The sequence below is a fragment of the Heterodontus francisci genome, chromosome 1, assembly GCF_036365525.1.
Source record: "Heterodontus francisci isolate sHetFra1 chromosome 1, sHetFra1.hap1, whole genome shotgun sequence".
Classification (NCBI taxonomy): domain Eukaryota; kingdom Metazoa; phylum Chordata; class Chondrichthyes; order Heterodontiformes; family Heterodontidae; genus Heterodontus; species Heterodontus francisci.
In genome coordinates this window covers 31623480-31640697 of record NC_090371.1, presented here as the reverse complement: position 1 = coordinate 31640697, position 17218 = coordinate 31623480, and the positions used below count along the sequence as shown (strand labels likewise).

General features: G+C 43.6%; 1 protein-coding gene across 1 annotated transcript in view; it reads left to right on the top strand.

Annotated features, from left to right (window-relative positions):
- Positions 1 to 17218, top strand: part of ctnna2 (catenin (cadherin-associated protein), alpha 2) — a 1561189-nt gene that overhangs the window by 227375 nt on the left and 1316596 nt on the right. The window lies entirely within an intron of this gene.

Sequence of the window (17218 nt, the reverse complement as noted above, 5' to 3'; positions counted from 1 at the left end):
ACTTTAGCTGAGGTCTAAGTAGTGATTTCTAAAGGTTTAACATAACTTTCTTGCTTTTGTTATCTGTCTCTAGTTATAGAGCTAAGGATCCCTTATCTTTTTAACAGCTTTAGCAACTTGTCCTGCCACCTTTAAAGCACATGGTAATCCATGTAGTAAAATAAAATACTTTTGAAAACTGGTACCTTTCTAAAGGTGAATGGAAGTCCAGAGGGAAATATACTTTTTATTCAAAGTTCCAATTTTTATAGATTAAAATTATTAATTTTATTTTTAATACACAGTCAATACATAGACATCAGCCATAGAGAATAATTTGCTTAGTTTCTTGAGATAAACAGATATTTTTCAGTTTTTTCAATGTAACTTGGTAGTATACTTTAAATAAGCACAATGCTCCACTAGACTTTTTTTCTCCTTTAACTGGAGCATTGAACTTTGACATTTATTGTTAATTTGGTATGAGAAAATAGTTATCCAACTCACTGTGGTAGCTAAGAATTATTAATGCCCTGTTTTTTTGTGATGTAGCCAGTGACTGTTCATACTTAATATGAGAGTTATAAAAGTGGATCACTTTTCATGTTCTCTTACTTTACTATTCCTGTAACCAACATTTTCTTTGAAGCAAATGGCTTGTAGATTATAGAATTGAGACTTTGGATTTGAGCTTGTATTAGTGGAAGTAGTATATTTGGGAGCTCCATTTTTTTCCTTATTCTTATGTGCTGTTTTAAGAATTGAATAGTTTTTATTTTTCTTCACATGTTTTCATTTAGCTATGTTAGATGGGAAAATTAATGAACTCTTAGCACTTGTGAAACCTAAAAGACAATGGGACAGATTTTGCGCTAAGAATAACAGTGCTCAATGTTATAATGGGATAAACTGGCCAGTGACTTCTGGCATCCACACAGGCACAGTTAAAAATGGAAATCTGTAAGTTGCTGTTAAACACACCCTGCTGCACCACAGGATGCGCTGTTGCAATCCTCGCCAATGGACTCAGCACTGAAATGACACCAACAGTGTGAATATGGGATATTTGTCCTCTAGTTCCTCACTAAAAATAACAGAAAAAAGTTGGGGCTGGTGTATTCAGGCGTGAGTTTTTAATGGTGTTATAAGTGATAACTGTCAAACGACTTCTGTGGCCCTGAAAAATTAATATTACAAGTATGGAGTCATGTTCCCTCACAAGTGGGTTGGTTAGGATATTTTTTTTTAAAATTACTTCGTCTGTCCTTCTCTCTCTGTTAATCCCATCTGTATTTCTGAATCTTTATTTTGCTTACAGTACGTTATTTAAATCTTTTATTTTTCCTGCTTTATACTTCCTGGTTTAGACTCTGCATATCACAGTGAGAATTCCTCAGTCTGGTTGAGGAGCTTCTCTGTTTCCTGCGCTGCTCACAGACACCACAGATCGAGCTGTAGAAAATGTCGCACTGAATGAGACACCAGATTAGAGCAAGTTTGCTCTCTAAAGCCCATAAAAACTTTGTGGGCAACTGTCAGCAAGGTGAATGGTGAGCGCTGTTCCTTTGCCACTGACTGCACAATCTGCGCCAATATGTTGCTGTTTAAATAAGTTCAGTAATGACTTGATTCTGATTTCTATTAACAGAAGAATTATGTTTTTAAGCAAAAGGCAAATATGAATCTTGATTTAACATATCATCTAAAACTCTGTTGCACAAAGCGTTAGTTGCACCAAGTCTTGTTCACCCATCACTCCTGTGCTCACTGACCTACATTGACTCCCAGTTGGCAGTGCTTTGATACTATAATGTTCATCCTTGTTTTCAAATCTGTCCATGTCTTCGCTATCCCTATCTCTGTAACCTCCTCTAGCCCTACAGCCTTCTAAGATCTCTGCACTCCTCCAATTCTGGTCTCTTGTGCATCCTTGATTTAAATTGCTGCATTTTTGGTGCCCATGCCTTCAGCTTCCGAGTCCCGAAGCTCTAAAATTCCCTTCTTTAACCTCTCTACCTCTCCCTTCTTTAAGATGCTACTTAAAAACTTTCTCTCTGACCAAGCTTTTGCTCATCTGTCCTAATATCTCCTCATGTGGCTTAGTGTCAGATGTTCCTGTGAAGTGCCTCAGGACGTTTTACTATGTTAAAGGCGCTGTACGAATGCAAATTGTTATTGAATTTAAAAAAAATGTTAATTAGACATCTCTAATCAGTACATTGGAAAAATAGATTAGTCAAAAGATTAAATTCAAGAGAGTGCAATTTCTGAATGCAATATCTATTTCTGAAGTACTTTAATGTGTGAATAGTACATTTTAACTGACTAAGATAATAGCAGCTGATCATTTTTTAAACCTTGGTTCTTGCTGAAATGTCATTTTCAAGAGCAAGGCATAACTATTTCTGTGATGTGATTTATTTTGTATTGAGGGCAGCATGTCTTCCTTCATCCAATATCTTGGTTTTATGACATTAAATATTTCATTGGTGATAGCTGCTTGTATTCTATTAAAAAATGACCATGAGCATAGAATTTTAATGACATCTGAAGGTCCTCCTGCATGGTTTTTACTGAACCTCAAAGCATGACTGAAATAATTTTAAATCTCTAATATAACCATTTCAGCATTGTTTCTGATTTTAAAAACAATGAATACAGTTAATATACTGAACTGATTATTCAAACAAAATAGGTACAATCTGAAAGTCTATTTGCTGGTAAATATTTGAAATAGATATCATTGAGGTCCCTGTGGTAAGTTTAAAAAATTGCAAGTCATAATGATTGTAAAATAGCAACCTGATTTCCCCAAAAAGCTGGTAATGCGGGATAAAAATCTTGCATTCCAAATGAGCTCAACAAGAATAAGTTGCTTCTTTATAGAACTCATTACAAACATAGAGATGCATCAGAGAGGACAGCAGATATCAAGAGCTTAACAAGCAAGAAGGAGGTGCTTAGGATTCGCGGGAGCTGCAGCATATGGTCTTTTAGATGCTGACAATGCGAAAGAAGTTTTGGCTCTTTCCTGTTTTCATGTCAGATGCATGTATGTGGCAACAGCTATGAAGTCAATGGACAAAGATATCTGCACACAGTTGCTTTTTGTGGTGGTAGATGTTAATTGCTAGGCGGAAGAAGTTTACTGACTGGTATTTTGCACAAAGATGCGTCATCTTAAAGTTCTTTGTCAGTGGCATTGTGAACTAGAATAATCTTCCATCGGAGAGAATTATGCAGTAAATGTCAGTTACCAGGTTGAGCCTAAAGAGCACGTTATAGCATAATAGTAATAAAGGCTGACAGAGACACCAATAATAAACAAGAATACGTCTTTCTTCATAAGTGGATTACATTAAGCATAAACTACAGCAATAAAATCTTAGAGACACCAGTAATAAAGAAAGACATATTTTACAATGAGATTATATGACAATTCAGTGAAATATATTTCTTAAAATTGTAATTGTAGATGAGAAAATATGAGAATAAAGTTAATGAGCCTTAATGATCTTTTCCTTACATACATTGATAGGTAGGAATTAGCTCCATTTTGACAAAGGAAGCAATGTTGACCAGGATGAAACTGCATTAAATATAATTAAGAGTCTAAAAATAAGGATTTGACTATTGTATCTGCAGATATAACGTTTAAGGATAGTCTTTACAGGAGTCCTATTTCAATTGCTTTAAATTACTTTCATCAGTCATGCTTTCTGTATAAATTACCATAATATTTTTGAATCAACTAAGAACTATTAAAAAAGAGTTAGTACCACAGTATATTTTCTTCAATTTAATGTGTTTTTTATGACTTAGCGATGTTAATTGTTAATGCTAGTCTGTCAGTTTGGCTCAGTTGGATGTCCTCTCATCCTCGGTTCAAGCTGGACTTAAGGACTTAAGCACACAATCGAGGCTGATTACCCCAATGCACTGCTGAGGAAGTGCTGCATTGAAAGAGATATTGTCCTCTGATTAGACAAATTGAGGTCCCCTCTGCTTATTTCAGTCATTGATGAGTATGCCAAAAATTCTATTTCACAACTAAAAGAGCAGGGAGTTTTTCAATATCTTAGTCAACATTCCTCCCTGAGCAATAAAACCCAAACACATTAGCTTTTGATGTAGCTGTGCACAAACTGGTTGCTGTATTTGCCTACAGTTTCTGCATTTCAGAGAAACTCATGGTGCATGTAACGTGATTCAAATATTCTCACAGCTCCATGATGCTATCAACATTCCCAGTCTTCCTCAAGGATAACAGTAAGATTGCAACATAGAATCATACAATGGTTGCAGCACAGAAGGAGGCCATTTGGCTCATCGAGTCCCTGTCGGCTCTCTGCAAAAATTATTGAGCTAGGCACACCGCCCCCCCACCCCCGCCCTTTCCCCGTAAATCTGCACTTTTCTTCCCTTCAGGTGTTTATCCAATTCCCTTTTGAAAATTATGATCGAATGTGCTTCCACCACCCTTCCAGGTAGTACATTCCTGATTGTAACCACTCGTTGCATAAAAAAGTACTTCGCCATGTCACTTTTGGTTCATTTGCCATTCATTTTAAATCTATGCCATCTGGTTCTCGACCTTTCGGCAAATGAGAACAGTTTCTATCTACTCTCTTGAGCCCTCATGATTTTGAACACGTCTATCAAATCTCCTCCCAACCTTTTCTTTGGAGACGCTGGGGTTGTTCTCAATCTATTCACATAACTCAAATCCCTCATCCCTGGATACATTCTCAAATCTTTTTTCCACCCTTTCCAATGTTTTCACATTCTTCCCAAAGTGCGGTGCCCACACGGGCAGGATTTTCACTCCCGAGTTCTGATCATGCAGTTGGATGCAATGGTGGTCGGGAACCGACAAAAGCTGGCAGCGGATCCAGAGGAAGATTTTGGAGGAGTCAGCAGCTAAGTGGCCGACTCAACGTGCCCTGTCCAGTGTCTGGAGTTCCTGAGTCTGGAGGGCAAACAGGAGGCTGTCCAGCACCGGAATAACGGCAGCCCCACCATTCTAGGTGGTTGTTGCTGAAGTAGGTAGGTGACCACAAGGGCATCTCAAGCTGGAGATGCTCTCAGAAGACATTTCAATATTTAAAAATAAAATGTGGCCAAAGCTTCCAGGCCAGCATAGTGGAGGGGCATGGATGATCCATGGCTGCAGCTGTGGTATGGTGGAAATTAAATGAGGCATCGGTGGCCCCCTGGTCATTGAGTTATAGAGTTATACAGCACAGAAACAGGCCCTTCAGCCCATCATGTCTGTACTGGCCATCAAACACCTAACTATTCTAATCCCATTTTCCAGCACTTGGCCCGTAGCCTTGTATACTATGGCATTTCAAGTGCTCATCTAAATACTTAAATGTTGTGAGCGTTCCTGCCTCTACAGGCAGTGCATTCCAGATTCCAACTACCCTCTGGGTGAAAAAGTTTTTTTCCTCAAATCACCTCTAAACCTCCTGCTCCTTAACTTAAATCTATGCCCCCTGGTTATTGACTCCTCCGCTAAGGGAAAACGTTTCTTCCTATCTAACCTATCAATGCCCCTCATAATTTTGCATACCTCAATCATATCTCCCCTCAGTCTTTTCTGCTCTAAGGAAAACAACCCTAGCCTTTTCAGTCTGTCTTCATAGCTGAAATGCTCCAGCCCAGGCAACATCCTGGTGAATCTCCTCTGCACCCTCTCCAGTGCAATCACATCCTTCCCATAGTGTGGTGCCCAGAACTGTACACAGTACTCCAGCCGTGGCCTAACTAGCGTTTTATACAGCTCCATTATAACCTCCCTGCTCTTATATTCTATACTTCGGCTATTAAAGGTAATTATCCCTTATGCCTTCCTAACCACCTTATCTACCTGTGCTGCTGCCTTCAGTGATCTATGGACAAGTACGCCAAAGTTCCTCTGCACTTCCGAGTGCCCTACCATCCATTGTATATTCCCTTGCCTTGTTAATCCTCCCAAAATGCGTCACCTCACACTTCTCAGGATTAAATTCCATTTGTCACAGCTCCACCCATCTCACCAGCCCATCTATATCGTCCTGTAATCTAAGGCTTTCCTCCTCACTATTTACCACACCATCAATTTTTGTGTCATCTGCGAACTTACTGATCATATCTCCTATTTTCATGTCTAAATCAGTAATGTACACTACAAACAGCAAGGGTCCCAGCACCAATCCCTGTGGTATACCACTGGTCACAGGCTTCCATTTGCAAAAACAACCCTCGACCATCACCCTCTGCCTCCTGCCACTAAGCCAATTTTGGATCCAAATTGCCACGTTGCCCTGGATCCCATTGGCTCTTATATTAACCAATCTCCCATGTGGGACCTTATCAAAAGATGAGATCGGCCATGATCGTGTTGAGTGGCGGGGCAGGCCCGGGGGGCTGAATTGCCTGCTCCTGCTCCTGTTTCTTATGTTCTTAAAAGCCTTACTGAAGTCCATGTAGACTACATCAACTGCTTTACCCTCATCTACACAACTCGTCACCGCCTCGAAAAATTTAATCAAGTTTGTTAGACACGATCTCCCCCTGACAAAGCCATGCTGACTATGCTTGATTAGTCCCTGCCTCACCAAGTGGAGATTAATCATGTCCCTCAGAATTTTTTCCGATAATTTCCCAATCACTGATGTTAGACTGACCAGCCTGTAACTACCTGGTTTATCCCTGCTACTCTTCTTAAATAATGGTACCACATTTGTTGTCCTCTGTTACCTCTCCTGTGGCCAGAGAGGATTTGAAAATTTGTATCAGAGCCCCTGTAATCTCTTCCCTTGCCACACACAACAGCCTGGGATACATCTCATCTGGGCCTGGGGATCTATCCACTTTTAAGCCCACTAAAACAGCTAATACTTCCTCCCTTTCAATGCTAATATGTTCAAGTATATCACTATCCCTCTCCCTGATCTCTACACCTACATCGTCCTTCTCCATAGTGAACACAGATGAAAAGTAATCATTTAAAACCTCACCTATGTCTTCCGGCTCCACACACACATTGTCACTTTGGTCCCGAATGGGCCCTCCTCTTTCCCTGGTTATCCTCTTGCCCTTAATATGCTTATAAAATGCCTTAGGATTTTCCAATATCTTGCCCGCCAGTGTTTTGTCATGTCCCCTCTTCGCTCTCCTAATTACTTTTTATGTACCACCCGACACTTTCTATACTCCACCAGTGCCTCTGCTGTTTTCAGCCCTCGAATCTGCCATAAGCCTCCTTTCTTTTCCTGATCCAATCCTCTATATCCTCTGACATCCAAAGTTCCCTGGACTTGTTGGTCCTACCCTTCGCCTAATGGGTACATGTTGGTTCCAAACTCTCACTGTTTCCTCTTTGAATAACTCCCGCTGATCTGACGTAGACTTTCCTAAAAGTAGCTGCTCCCAGTCCACTTTAGCCAGATCATGTATTATCATCTTAAAATCGGCCTTCCCCCAATTCAGTACCTTTATTTCCAGTCCATCTTTGTCCTTTTCCATAACTACCTTAAATACAAAGAACAAAGAACAGTACAGCACAAGAACAGGCCATTCGGCCCTCCAAGCCTGCGCCGATTTTGATGCCTGCCTAAACTAAAACCTCCTGCACTTCCGGCTCTGTATCCCTCTATTCCCATTCTATTCATGTATTTGTCAAGATGCCTCTTAAACGTCGCTATCATATCTGCTTCCACCACCTCCCCCGGCAGCAAGTTCCAGGCACTCACCACCCTCTGTGTAAAGAACTTGCCTCGCACATCCCCTCTAAACTTTGCCCCTCTCACCTTAAACCTATGTCCCCTCATAACTGACACTTCCACCCTGGGAAAAAGCTTCTGACTATCCACTCTGTCCATGCCACTCATAACTTTGTAAACCTCTATCATGTCGCCCCTCCACCTCCGTCGTTCCAGTGAAAACAATCCGAGTTTATCCAACCTCTCCTCATAGCTAATGCCCTCCACACCAGGCAACATCCTGGTAAACCTCTTCTGTACCCTCTCCAAAGCCTCCACGTCCTTCTGGTAGTGTGGCGACCAGAATTGCACGCAATATTCTAAGTGTGGCCTAACTAAAGTTCTGTACAGCTGCAGCATGACTTGCCAATTTTTATACTCTATGCCCCGACCGATGAAGGCAAGCATGCTGTATGCCTTCTTGACTACCTTATCCACCTGCGTTGCCACTTTCAGTGACCTGTGGACCTGTACGCCCAGATCTCTCTGCCTGTCAATACTCCTAAGGGTTCTGCCATTTACTGTATACTTCCCACCTGCATTAGACCTTCCAAAATGTATTACCTCACATTTGTCCGGATTACACTCCATCTGCCATTTCTCCGCCCAAGTCTCCAATCTTAGAGTAATGGTCACTATCCTCAAAGTGCTGCCCCACTGACACTTCTACCACTTGTCTGGCTTCATTCCCTAGGATTAGGTCCAGTACTGCCCCTTTTCCTGTTGGACTTTCTACATAATGGCTCGAAAAGCTCTCCTGTATGCATTTTAAGAATTCCGCCCTCTTTAAGGAAGTTGAAATCCCATGCTATTATTACCCTATTATATTTACACCTCTCTGAGATTTGCCTACATATCTGCTCCTCTATCTCTCCCTGACTGTTTGGAGGCCTGTGTTATACCCCCAGCCAAGTGATGGCTCCCTTTTTGAATTTAAGTTCTACCCATATGACCTCATTTGAGGAACCTTCTAAGATATTATCCCTCCTTCCTGCAGTAATTGATTCCTTGATCAACAGTGCAATGCCACCTCCTCTTTTACCCCCTCCCCTGTCACGCCTGAAGATTCTATATGCTGGAATATTGAGCTGCCAGTCCTGTCCCTCCCTCAACCATGTCTCTGTGATAGCAATAATATCATAATGCCATGTGCTAATCAACGCCCTCAATTGATCTGCCTTACTAGTAAGACTCCTTGCATTAAAATAGATGCAATCTAGCCTTGCATTTTTCACATGCCTTAACAGGTCTATATTTTCCCTGCCTTCCAGACTGACTCAGTTTCTCTTCTATGTTTGACTGTGCATCACCCCCTACTGTAACTCCACTCTGTATCCCATCCCCCTTCCAAATTAGTTTAAAACGCCCCCAACAGCACAGCAAGGATGTTGGTTCAGGTGCAATCTGTCCAACTTGTACAGGTCCCACCTTTGCCAGAAATGGACCCAGTGATCCAGGAACCTAAAGCCCTCCCTCCTGCACCACCTCCTCAGCCACGCATTCATCTGCTGTGTCCTCCTATTCCTATAATGACTAGCACGTGGCACCGTGAGTAATCCAGAGATTACAACCTTTGAGGTCCTGCTTTTAAATCTGCTACCTAGCTCCCTAAATTCTTGCTGCAGGACTTCATCCCTCTTTCTACCTATGTCGTTGGTACCAATGTGTACCATGACCTCTGATTGTTCACCTTCTCCCTTCAGAATGTCCTGCAGCTGCTCCGAGACATCCTTGACCCTAGCACCAGGGAGGTAACATGCCATCCTGGAGTCTCCTTTGCGGCCACAGAAACGCCTGTTTATTCCCCTTACAATTGAATCTCCTATCAGAATGGCTCTCCCACTCTTTTTCATCCCCTCCTGTGCAGCAGAGCCATCCACGGTGCCACGAACTTGGCTTGCTGCTTTCCCCTAGGAGGCCATCCCTCCCCCCAGCAGTATCCAAAGCGGTATATCTGTTTGAGAGAGGGATGGCCACAGGGGACCCCTGCACTACCTGCCTGCGCCTTCTACTCCTCCTGGTGGTCACCCATCCCTTTTCTGCTTCTGCAGCCCCATTACCTGTGGTGTGACTACCTTGCTAAACGTGCTATCCAGTAAGTCCTCAGCATCGCGGATGCTCCCCAGTGAGTCCATCCGCAGCTCTAGCTGCACAACATGGTGAGCTAGTAGCTGCAGCTGGACACACTTCCTGTACACATGGTCACCAGGGACACTGGAAGCTGCTGGAAGTCCTTCTCACCGGTGCCTGTCTCCTCATAGTTCTGCCTTGGTGTCGCTCTTTCCCTGGCCTCTCTCAGCCTCTTTTAAGCTGCTGGAACTCACACTCGCCAGTGCCTGTCTCCTCGCAGGCCCGCCTTGGTCTGCCACCGGGCGGCCACCTCCATTCCTTCAAGGGGCTTCAGCCTCAGCGGGGGCCTGCTTCCAGACAGCATGTGAAGAGTGCCTTCAATAGCCACTTTAATTGGCTTTATTGGCTACTTGCCTCTCAGAAGCAGCCTCCCTCAAAATAGGCCAAAGGAATGAACATGCCAGCAGACCGGCAAGCTGGCTGGTAGCATGAAATTGCCAGCACACTCAACTCCGCACTTATACAAAAGTTCAGCCCAGTACTCCAGTTGAGGCTGAACCAGTGTTTTATGAAGGCTCATCATATTTCTTTGATTTTGTACTCTATGCCTCTATTTATAAAACCTCTATTTATAAATTTATAAACGTAAGCGTTCTTATCTGCTTTCTTAACTTGTCCTGCCAGCTTTGATGACTTGTGCACATAAACCCCCATTCCTCTCTGTTCCTGCACCCCCTTTAGAATTGTACCTTTTATTTTGTTTTATAGTTTTATTTTTTACGTAATTTTTGTATATACTTTTTAAAATTTTTATATTTGTATATTGCCTCATCTTTCTTCCTACAAAAATGAATCACTTCACATTTCTCTGCATTAAATTTCATTTGCCACCTGTCCAGTCATTCCACCAGCCCGTCCATGTCTTCTTGAAGTCTATCACTATCCTCCTTGCAGTTCATAATACTTCCAAATTTTGTCATCTGCAAATTTTGAAATTGTGCCCTGTACATCCAAGTCTAAGTCATGAATATATATCAAGAAAGGCAGTGCTCCTAATAACTGACCCCTGGGGAACCTCACTGTATACCTTCCTCCAGTCTGAAAAACAACCGTTCACCACTACTCTCTGTTTCATGTCACTCAGCCAACTTCGTGCTGTCACTGTCCTTTTTATTCAGTGGTGTTCAACTTTGCTGGAAAACCTATTATTTGGCACTTATGAAACACCTTTTGGAAGTCCATGTCTACCACATCAACTGCATGTTACCTCATCAAAAAAAACTCAATCAAGTTAGTTAAACACAATTTGTCTATAAAAGAATCCGTGCAAGCTTTCCTTAATTGGTCCACACTTGTCCAAGTGACTCTTAATTTTGTCCCAGATTTTCGTTTCTAAAAGCTTTCCCGCCAGTGAGGTTAACTGACTGGCGTGTAGTTCCTGGATTTATCCTTACACTCTTTTTGAACAAGGGTGTAACATTTGCAATTCTCCAGTTCTCTGGCACCACACCCATATCTGAGGAGGATTGGAAGACTACGGCCAGTATCTCCGCAATTTCCCCCCTTACTTCCCTCAGCATTCTCGGTCACAGCATTTATCCAGCATTTCTACTAACTCCTCTTTTATCAATCTTTAGCCAATCCAGAATCTTAACTACCTCATCGTTGACTATGACTTTGGTAGCATTTTCTTCCTTGGTAAAGGCAGATGCAAAGTATTCATTTAGTACCTCAACCATGCACTCTGCTTCATGTGTAGATCCTCTTTTTGGTCCCTAATCAGCCTCACTCCTCCTCTTACTACTCTTTTACTACTTTTTGCCTAGAGAAGACATTTATGTTACCTTTCATGTTAGCTGCCAGTCTCTTCTCATACTCCCTCTTTGCCCCTTATATCTTCCTTTTCACTTCCCCTCTGAACTTTCTATATTCAGCCTGGTTCTCGCTTGTATTATCAACCCAATATCTGTCACGTGCACCCTTTTTCTGTTTCTTAATACTCTATCATCCAGGGAGTCTTGAATTTGGTTAGCTTACCAACCAATATTTTAAAAAACGATTTTCTGACTTTCTAGCAGTCTGCCAGGTTTTATCTGTTCCTGCATCGATTCTGCAAGCTGTCTAGCTACTTCCCTGCAGAGCTGCAAATGTATACTTCTACTTGTTAGACCTTCATAAACTCAGGAAGCTGCAGGCCCATGCTTATAACCATAGCACCACTGGTGCAATGAGGACAATTCACTTTGTCCTCACTTTTATGGTCAATTCCATGGAGGATCCATTCAACAAGTGTTTGGAGTGCTTCTGCCCATCTAAGATCCCTCACCATCCCTTCAGATGCTGTACCCGTAGCATTTCTACTACAGCACTGTCACATTAATTCTCTTCGCACTGGATAGCTCTTTCCTGGCAGCACTAATCCATCTGGCATCACAAAAGACCCCCCAACCTAAGGAGATGGTTTGGGGTTGGGGCGGATTCGTAAGGGCGGGCAGAAGTCCTGCCCGGCTGGATTTCTACCTGAACAGGAGAATCCCAGCCTATGTCCTCTGCCATTTACAGCTCTGGAAACTACTTTGGGGACATAGTCTAAATTTAAGGTATTTCTGTTCATCCTCTTCATCTATATAATGTGTCTTTCAACAATTTTCCCAATACCTAAGATATATACAAACTTTGTGTATTATTAAATGAATGTGGATGCTGGTAACAGCAAATTTTTGTTAAAAATGCTTCAGTGTGGCCCCATGAAATAAGTTTTTTTTTATATGTTCTTGGGATGTGGGCATCACTGGCATTTAGTACTCATCCCTAAAGCTCTGGAGAAAGTGGTGATGAGCTACCTTATTGTACATACTCCCACAGTGATGTTAGCTGGGAAGTTCCAGGATTTTGAGCCAGCAGCAATGAAGGAATAACAATATATTTCCAGCTCAGCCGGTGTGTGACGTAGAGGGGAAGTTAGAGGTGTTTGTGTTCCCATGCGCCAGCTGCCCTTGTTCTTCTTGGCAGTAGAGGTCATGAATTTAGAAGGTGCTGTTGAAGCAGGCTTGGCGAATTACTACAGTGTATCTTGTATATGGCGCACACTGCAGCTATGGTGCATTGGTGGTGGAGGGACTAAATGGTTTAGTTGGTGGATGGAGTGCCAATCAATGGGCTACTTTGTGCTGGATGGTGTTGGACTTAGCCAGACAAGTGGGGAGTATTCATCACACTCCTGACTTGTGCCTTATAGATGGTGGAGAGGCTTTGGGAGTCAGGAGGTGACTTACTCGCCACAGAATTCCCAGCCTCTGACTGGCTCTTGTAGCCACAGTATTTATATGACTGGTCCTAAAGGCCTGCTCAGGGCAGGGAAAAAAAACCCGACCCAAACCCAACAGAACCACATTGGACCCGAGCCCGACCCGGCTGACTCGCTCCATTTTTTCCTGCTCCTGACCCGACCCGACCACTGGAATGTTCCCTTTACCTACCTTGCGACTCCGAATCTGCAGGAAGCTGCAGCATAAGTGTGATGATGTCATAGAGACGCTCACTCGCTCACTGCACCGACTCAGAGTTTCCCTCTTTGACGTCCCGGACTCCCAGCTCGAGTAGGTTTTTTACTTTTAACACTTACCAGCAATACATACTTTGCATGTCCGACCCGGGCCTGACCCGAGCCCGAAGGCCGGACCTGAAAGAGTGACCTGACACGAACCCGACACATGTCGTCAGGTCCCGTTGGGTCGGGTAGCAGGCCTTTAGCTGGTCCAGTTCAGTTTCTGGTCAATGTGGATGATGGGTTATTCAGCGATGATAATGCTGCTGAATGTCAAGGGGAGATTGTTAGATTTCCTTTTGTTGGAGATTGTTATTGCCTGGTACTTTTGTGGCATGAATGTTATTTGCAATTTATCAGCCCAAACCTGAATATTGTCCAGGACCTGCTGCACATGGACTCAGACTGCTTCTTCAGTGTCTGAGGAGTCGCAAATGGTACTGAATACTGTGCAATCATCAGCAAACATAAATCATTGAAGAAACAACTGAAGATGGTTGTGCTTAGGACACTACCCTGTGGAACTGTAACAGCAGAGTCCTGGGGCTTAGATGTTTGTCCTCCAGAAGCCACAACCATCTTCCTTGTTCTAGGTAAGATTCCAGAAAGTGGAGAGTTTTCCCCTTGATTCCCATTGACTTCAGTTTTCCTAGGACTCCTTGATGCCACACTTAGTCAAATACTGCCTTGATGTCAAGGTCAGTTACTCTCACCTCACCACCTGAATTCTGGTTATTTTTAGATCAAGAATGTAATGAGGTCTGAAACTGAGTGGTCCTAGTGGAACCCAAACTAAGCATCGGTGAGTAAGTGTTGCTTGATAACCCTGTTGATGGCATCTTCCTTCACTTCGCTAATGATTGAGAGTAGACTGACAGCCATTACCTGGCCAGATTGGATTTGTCCTGCTTTTTATGGATAGGATGTACCTGGGCAATTTTCTACTTTCTCGGATAGATGCCAGTGTTGTAGCTGTACTGGAACAGCTCGCTTACGAGCACGGCTAGTTCTGGACCACAAGTCTTCAGCACTACAGCTGGGGTGCTTTCAGGACCCGTTGCCTTTGCTGCATTCTGCGTGCTCAGCCATTTCTTGATATCACGTGGAGTGAATCACATTGATTGAAGATTGGCATCTGCGTTTGCGGGGACCTTAGGAGGAGGCCAGATGCATCATCCACTCAGACCTTCTGGCTGTGGTTGCAAATGTTTCAGCATTGTCTTTTGCATTGATGTGCTGGGCTGCACCATCATTGAGGATGAGGACGTTCGTGGAGCGACTGCCTCCTGTGAGTTGTTCACTACCATTCATGACTGGATATATTGTTACGACCAAGGCGGGAGTAATGCACTGTAAATTCAGTCCCACTACTCCACAGGTCACAGCATATTAGGAAAGTTTCCCACCTACTGGAAAAATAGCCAAATTAATCACTTTATTTATCCCCAGAATAAAGCACGCCAAACCAGGTTTCTTTAAATAACAACAAAATTAGCTCTTTATTAATAAACCAAGTTTTAAATGATAATGAGATGAATCTATATGTATGAAAAGACTTTATAACTCCTTAATCTTCCTAACCCTCATGCGCACATACACGTTCAATTGCCAACGGTTAACCAGGGAAAACAGAAATATGGTCTTTACAACAGTTTCTTAGGGAAAAATAAATAACTGCGTTGTAACTTTTGGTATTTTCCGATTCAGTAAGGTGTCCCAGAGTCGAATAATCAGATACCACTCAATGTCTCTCCAGGAGAAGTTAATGAACAGTCTATGATGGGTAGACATTCAAGGTAGTTAGTCTGCATCAGGCATCACACAGATCTTTCAGCAACAGGTCTATTTATATTTTAAAGTAGCAGTCTAACAGTAGAAACTTTTTCTTGAGAGTTCAGGAACTTCCAAACACACAAAAGTCAACAGGACTTACTCTTAGCAATGGAGCCTTCTCCACAGAGCACAGCAATTACACAACCCACTCTTCAGACAGGAATTCTTGAATGGAGGCAAAAGCAACCTGCCCCACCCAAAACACAGGCTTTCTTTCTCCAAAACAGTGTTTCTCCACAGAGTGTAGCAATTCTCCCTTTTCTCTGGGTCTCCTCCTCTTTGATACAGGAGTTATTTTTGCAAGAGAGAGGGTTTTCTGGGCTGTATTCCTGGCCAGTTTCCTGCAGTAACTCTTTCAGCTGCTCACAGCCCCCTGGTTTCTTCTTTCACTCTATCCTGTTCCACTGCAAAACTGAAACTCTGTTTTTCCACAGGAGTTGTAAGACCGTTGTAAAACCACCAGGTTGTTTGGATAAAAATTGCCTTGCAATTGTCTGGATTCTCCAAACACTAAACCTCTGCAATTATTGTCCTGAGTTTCTTTCAGTCTTAAAGGTACACAGACCACCTAGTTTTTTTTAAAAAAGTGCTTATGACAATATGTGGGAGCACGATAGCTTTTATCTGATAGGGCGGCGCAGTGGTTAGCACCGCAGCCTCACAGCTCCAGCGACCCGGGTTCGGTTCTGGGTACTGCCTGTGCGGAGTTTGCAAGTTCTCCATGTAACCGCGTGAGTTTCCGCTGGGTGCTCTGGTTTCCTCCTACAGTCAAAGACTTGCAGGTTGATAGGTAAATTGGCCATTGTAAATTGCCCCTAGTGTAGGTAGGAGAGTTGAGGGAAGGTGGGGATGTGGTAGGGGACATAGGATGAATGTAGGATTAGTATAAACGGGTGATTGATGGTCGGCACAGACTTGGTGGGTTGAAGGGCCTGTTTCAGTGCTGTATCTCTATGAATGGGCTGAATTTAGTTAACCAGTCATGAGTTCCGACTGCAGATCCTGAAGTGGGTGCTGTTGACGCTTGTCACGTGTGCGACTGGCCCACTGCAATTACACGGTGGGTGGCCAAATATCATAATGGAGGCTCAGTACCTATCTCGTTATTTGACGGGGGCGGGCTCCGAGGCGCTAGTTGCAGCATTAGATGACTCCGGAGCAGGTGCTGGCACCATAGTTAAAGTCCTGATAATTCTGCTTACATTGTTGCCTTTCAGTGATTTACTCTTTGCTGATTGCTGCTGAATGCAGTGTGGGAGTGACTGCTGGACCACCACCACCACCCCCCCCCCCCCCAACCGAAGGATGGCACGCTATGGCAGAGGCAAAACACCGAGTGGTCCCACGGTTTAACTATGCCTCCCTGGAGATTCTTCGGCAGGCTTCAAGGTAAAGGTAGGGGGTCCTCTTCCCAAGGAAGGGCAAAATGGGGTCCTCCCACCTGACCAAGGAAGCCTGGATGAAGATCGCAGAGGAAGTAAGCAACCATGAGGTCAATCTCCTCTCCTCCCCCTTGCCTCCCCACCCTGCCCTGAAAGTGGGTACAGTGCAGAAAGAGAGTCAACAAACTCCTTGGTTCATCCAAGGTGGGTGCTCCACAGCTGTCTCCTCTTTGGGGCTTGCCTGTGCCTGTGAGGCGAGAGGCACAGCAAAAGTGCTGGAAAACAGGGTTAGGCATCACCACATCCTGCCAGATACAAGGCTGTATCTTGGCCACAGGCCATCTTCTTTCACAGCTCACCTCATTACCTCCCCTGAGAGAGGACATGTGGATGAGCCATGTAGGAAATGCCAGCAGGGGACGAAGGGCTGCTGATAGCAGAACTGTACTCTGGCCCTTTCTCCGCAGTCTGACTATCTCCCTCTTTCCACCTGTAAGACAAGTGGGCCCATAACAGGGAGACCTCAAAGACTGGCAGAGGAATTCCAGATATACAGCCTCTCTTGATGGCTGAGGGGGAGGTGTTGGAGATGGCGGGGACACAGGGCTGCTGCTCAATAGGGGATGATGAGACTGGAGTCACCGTGCAAGAGAGTGAAG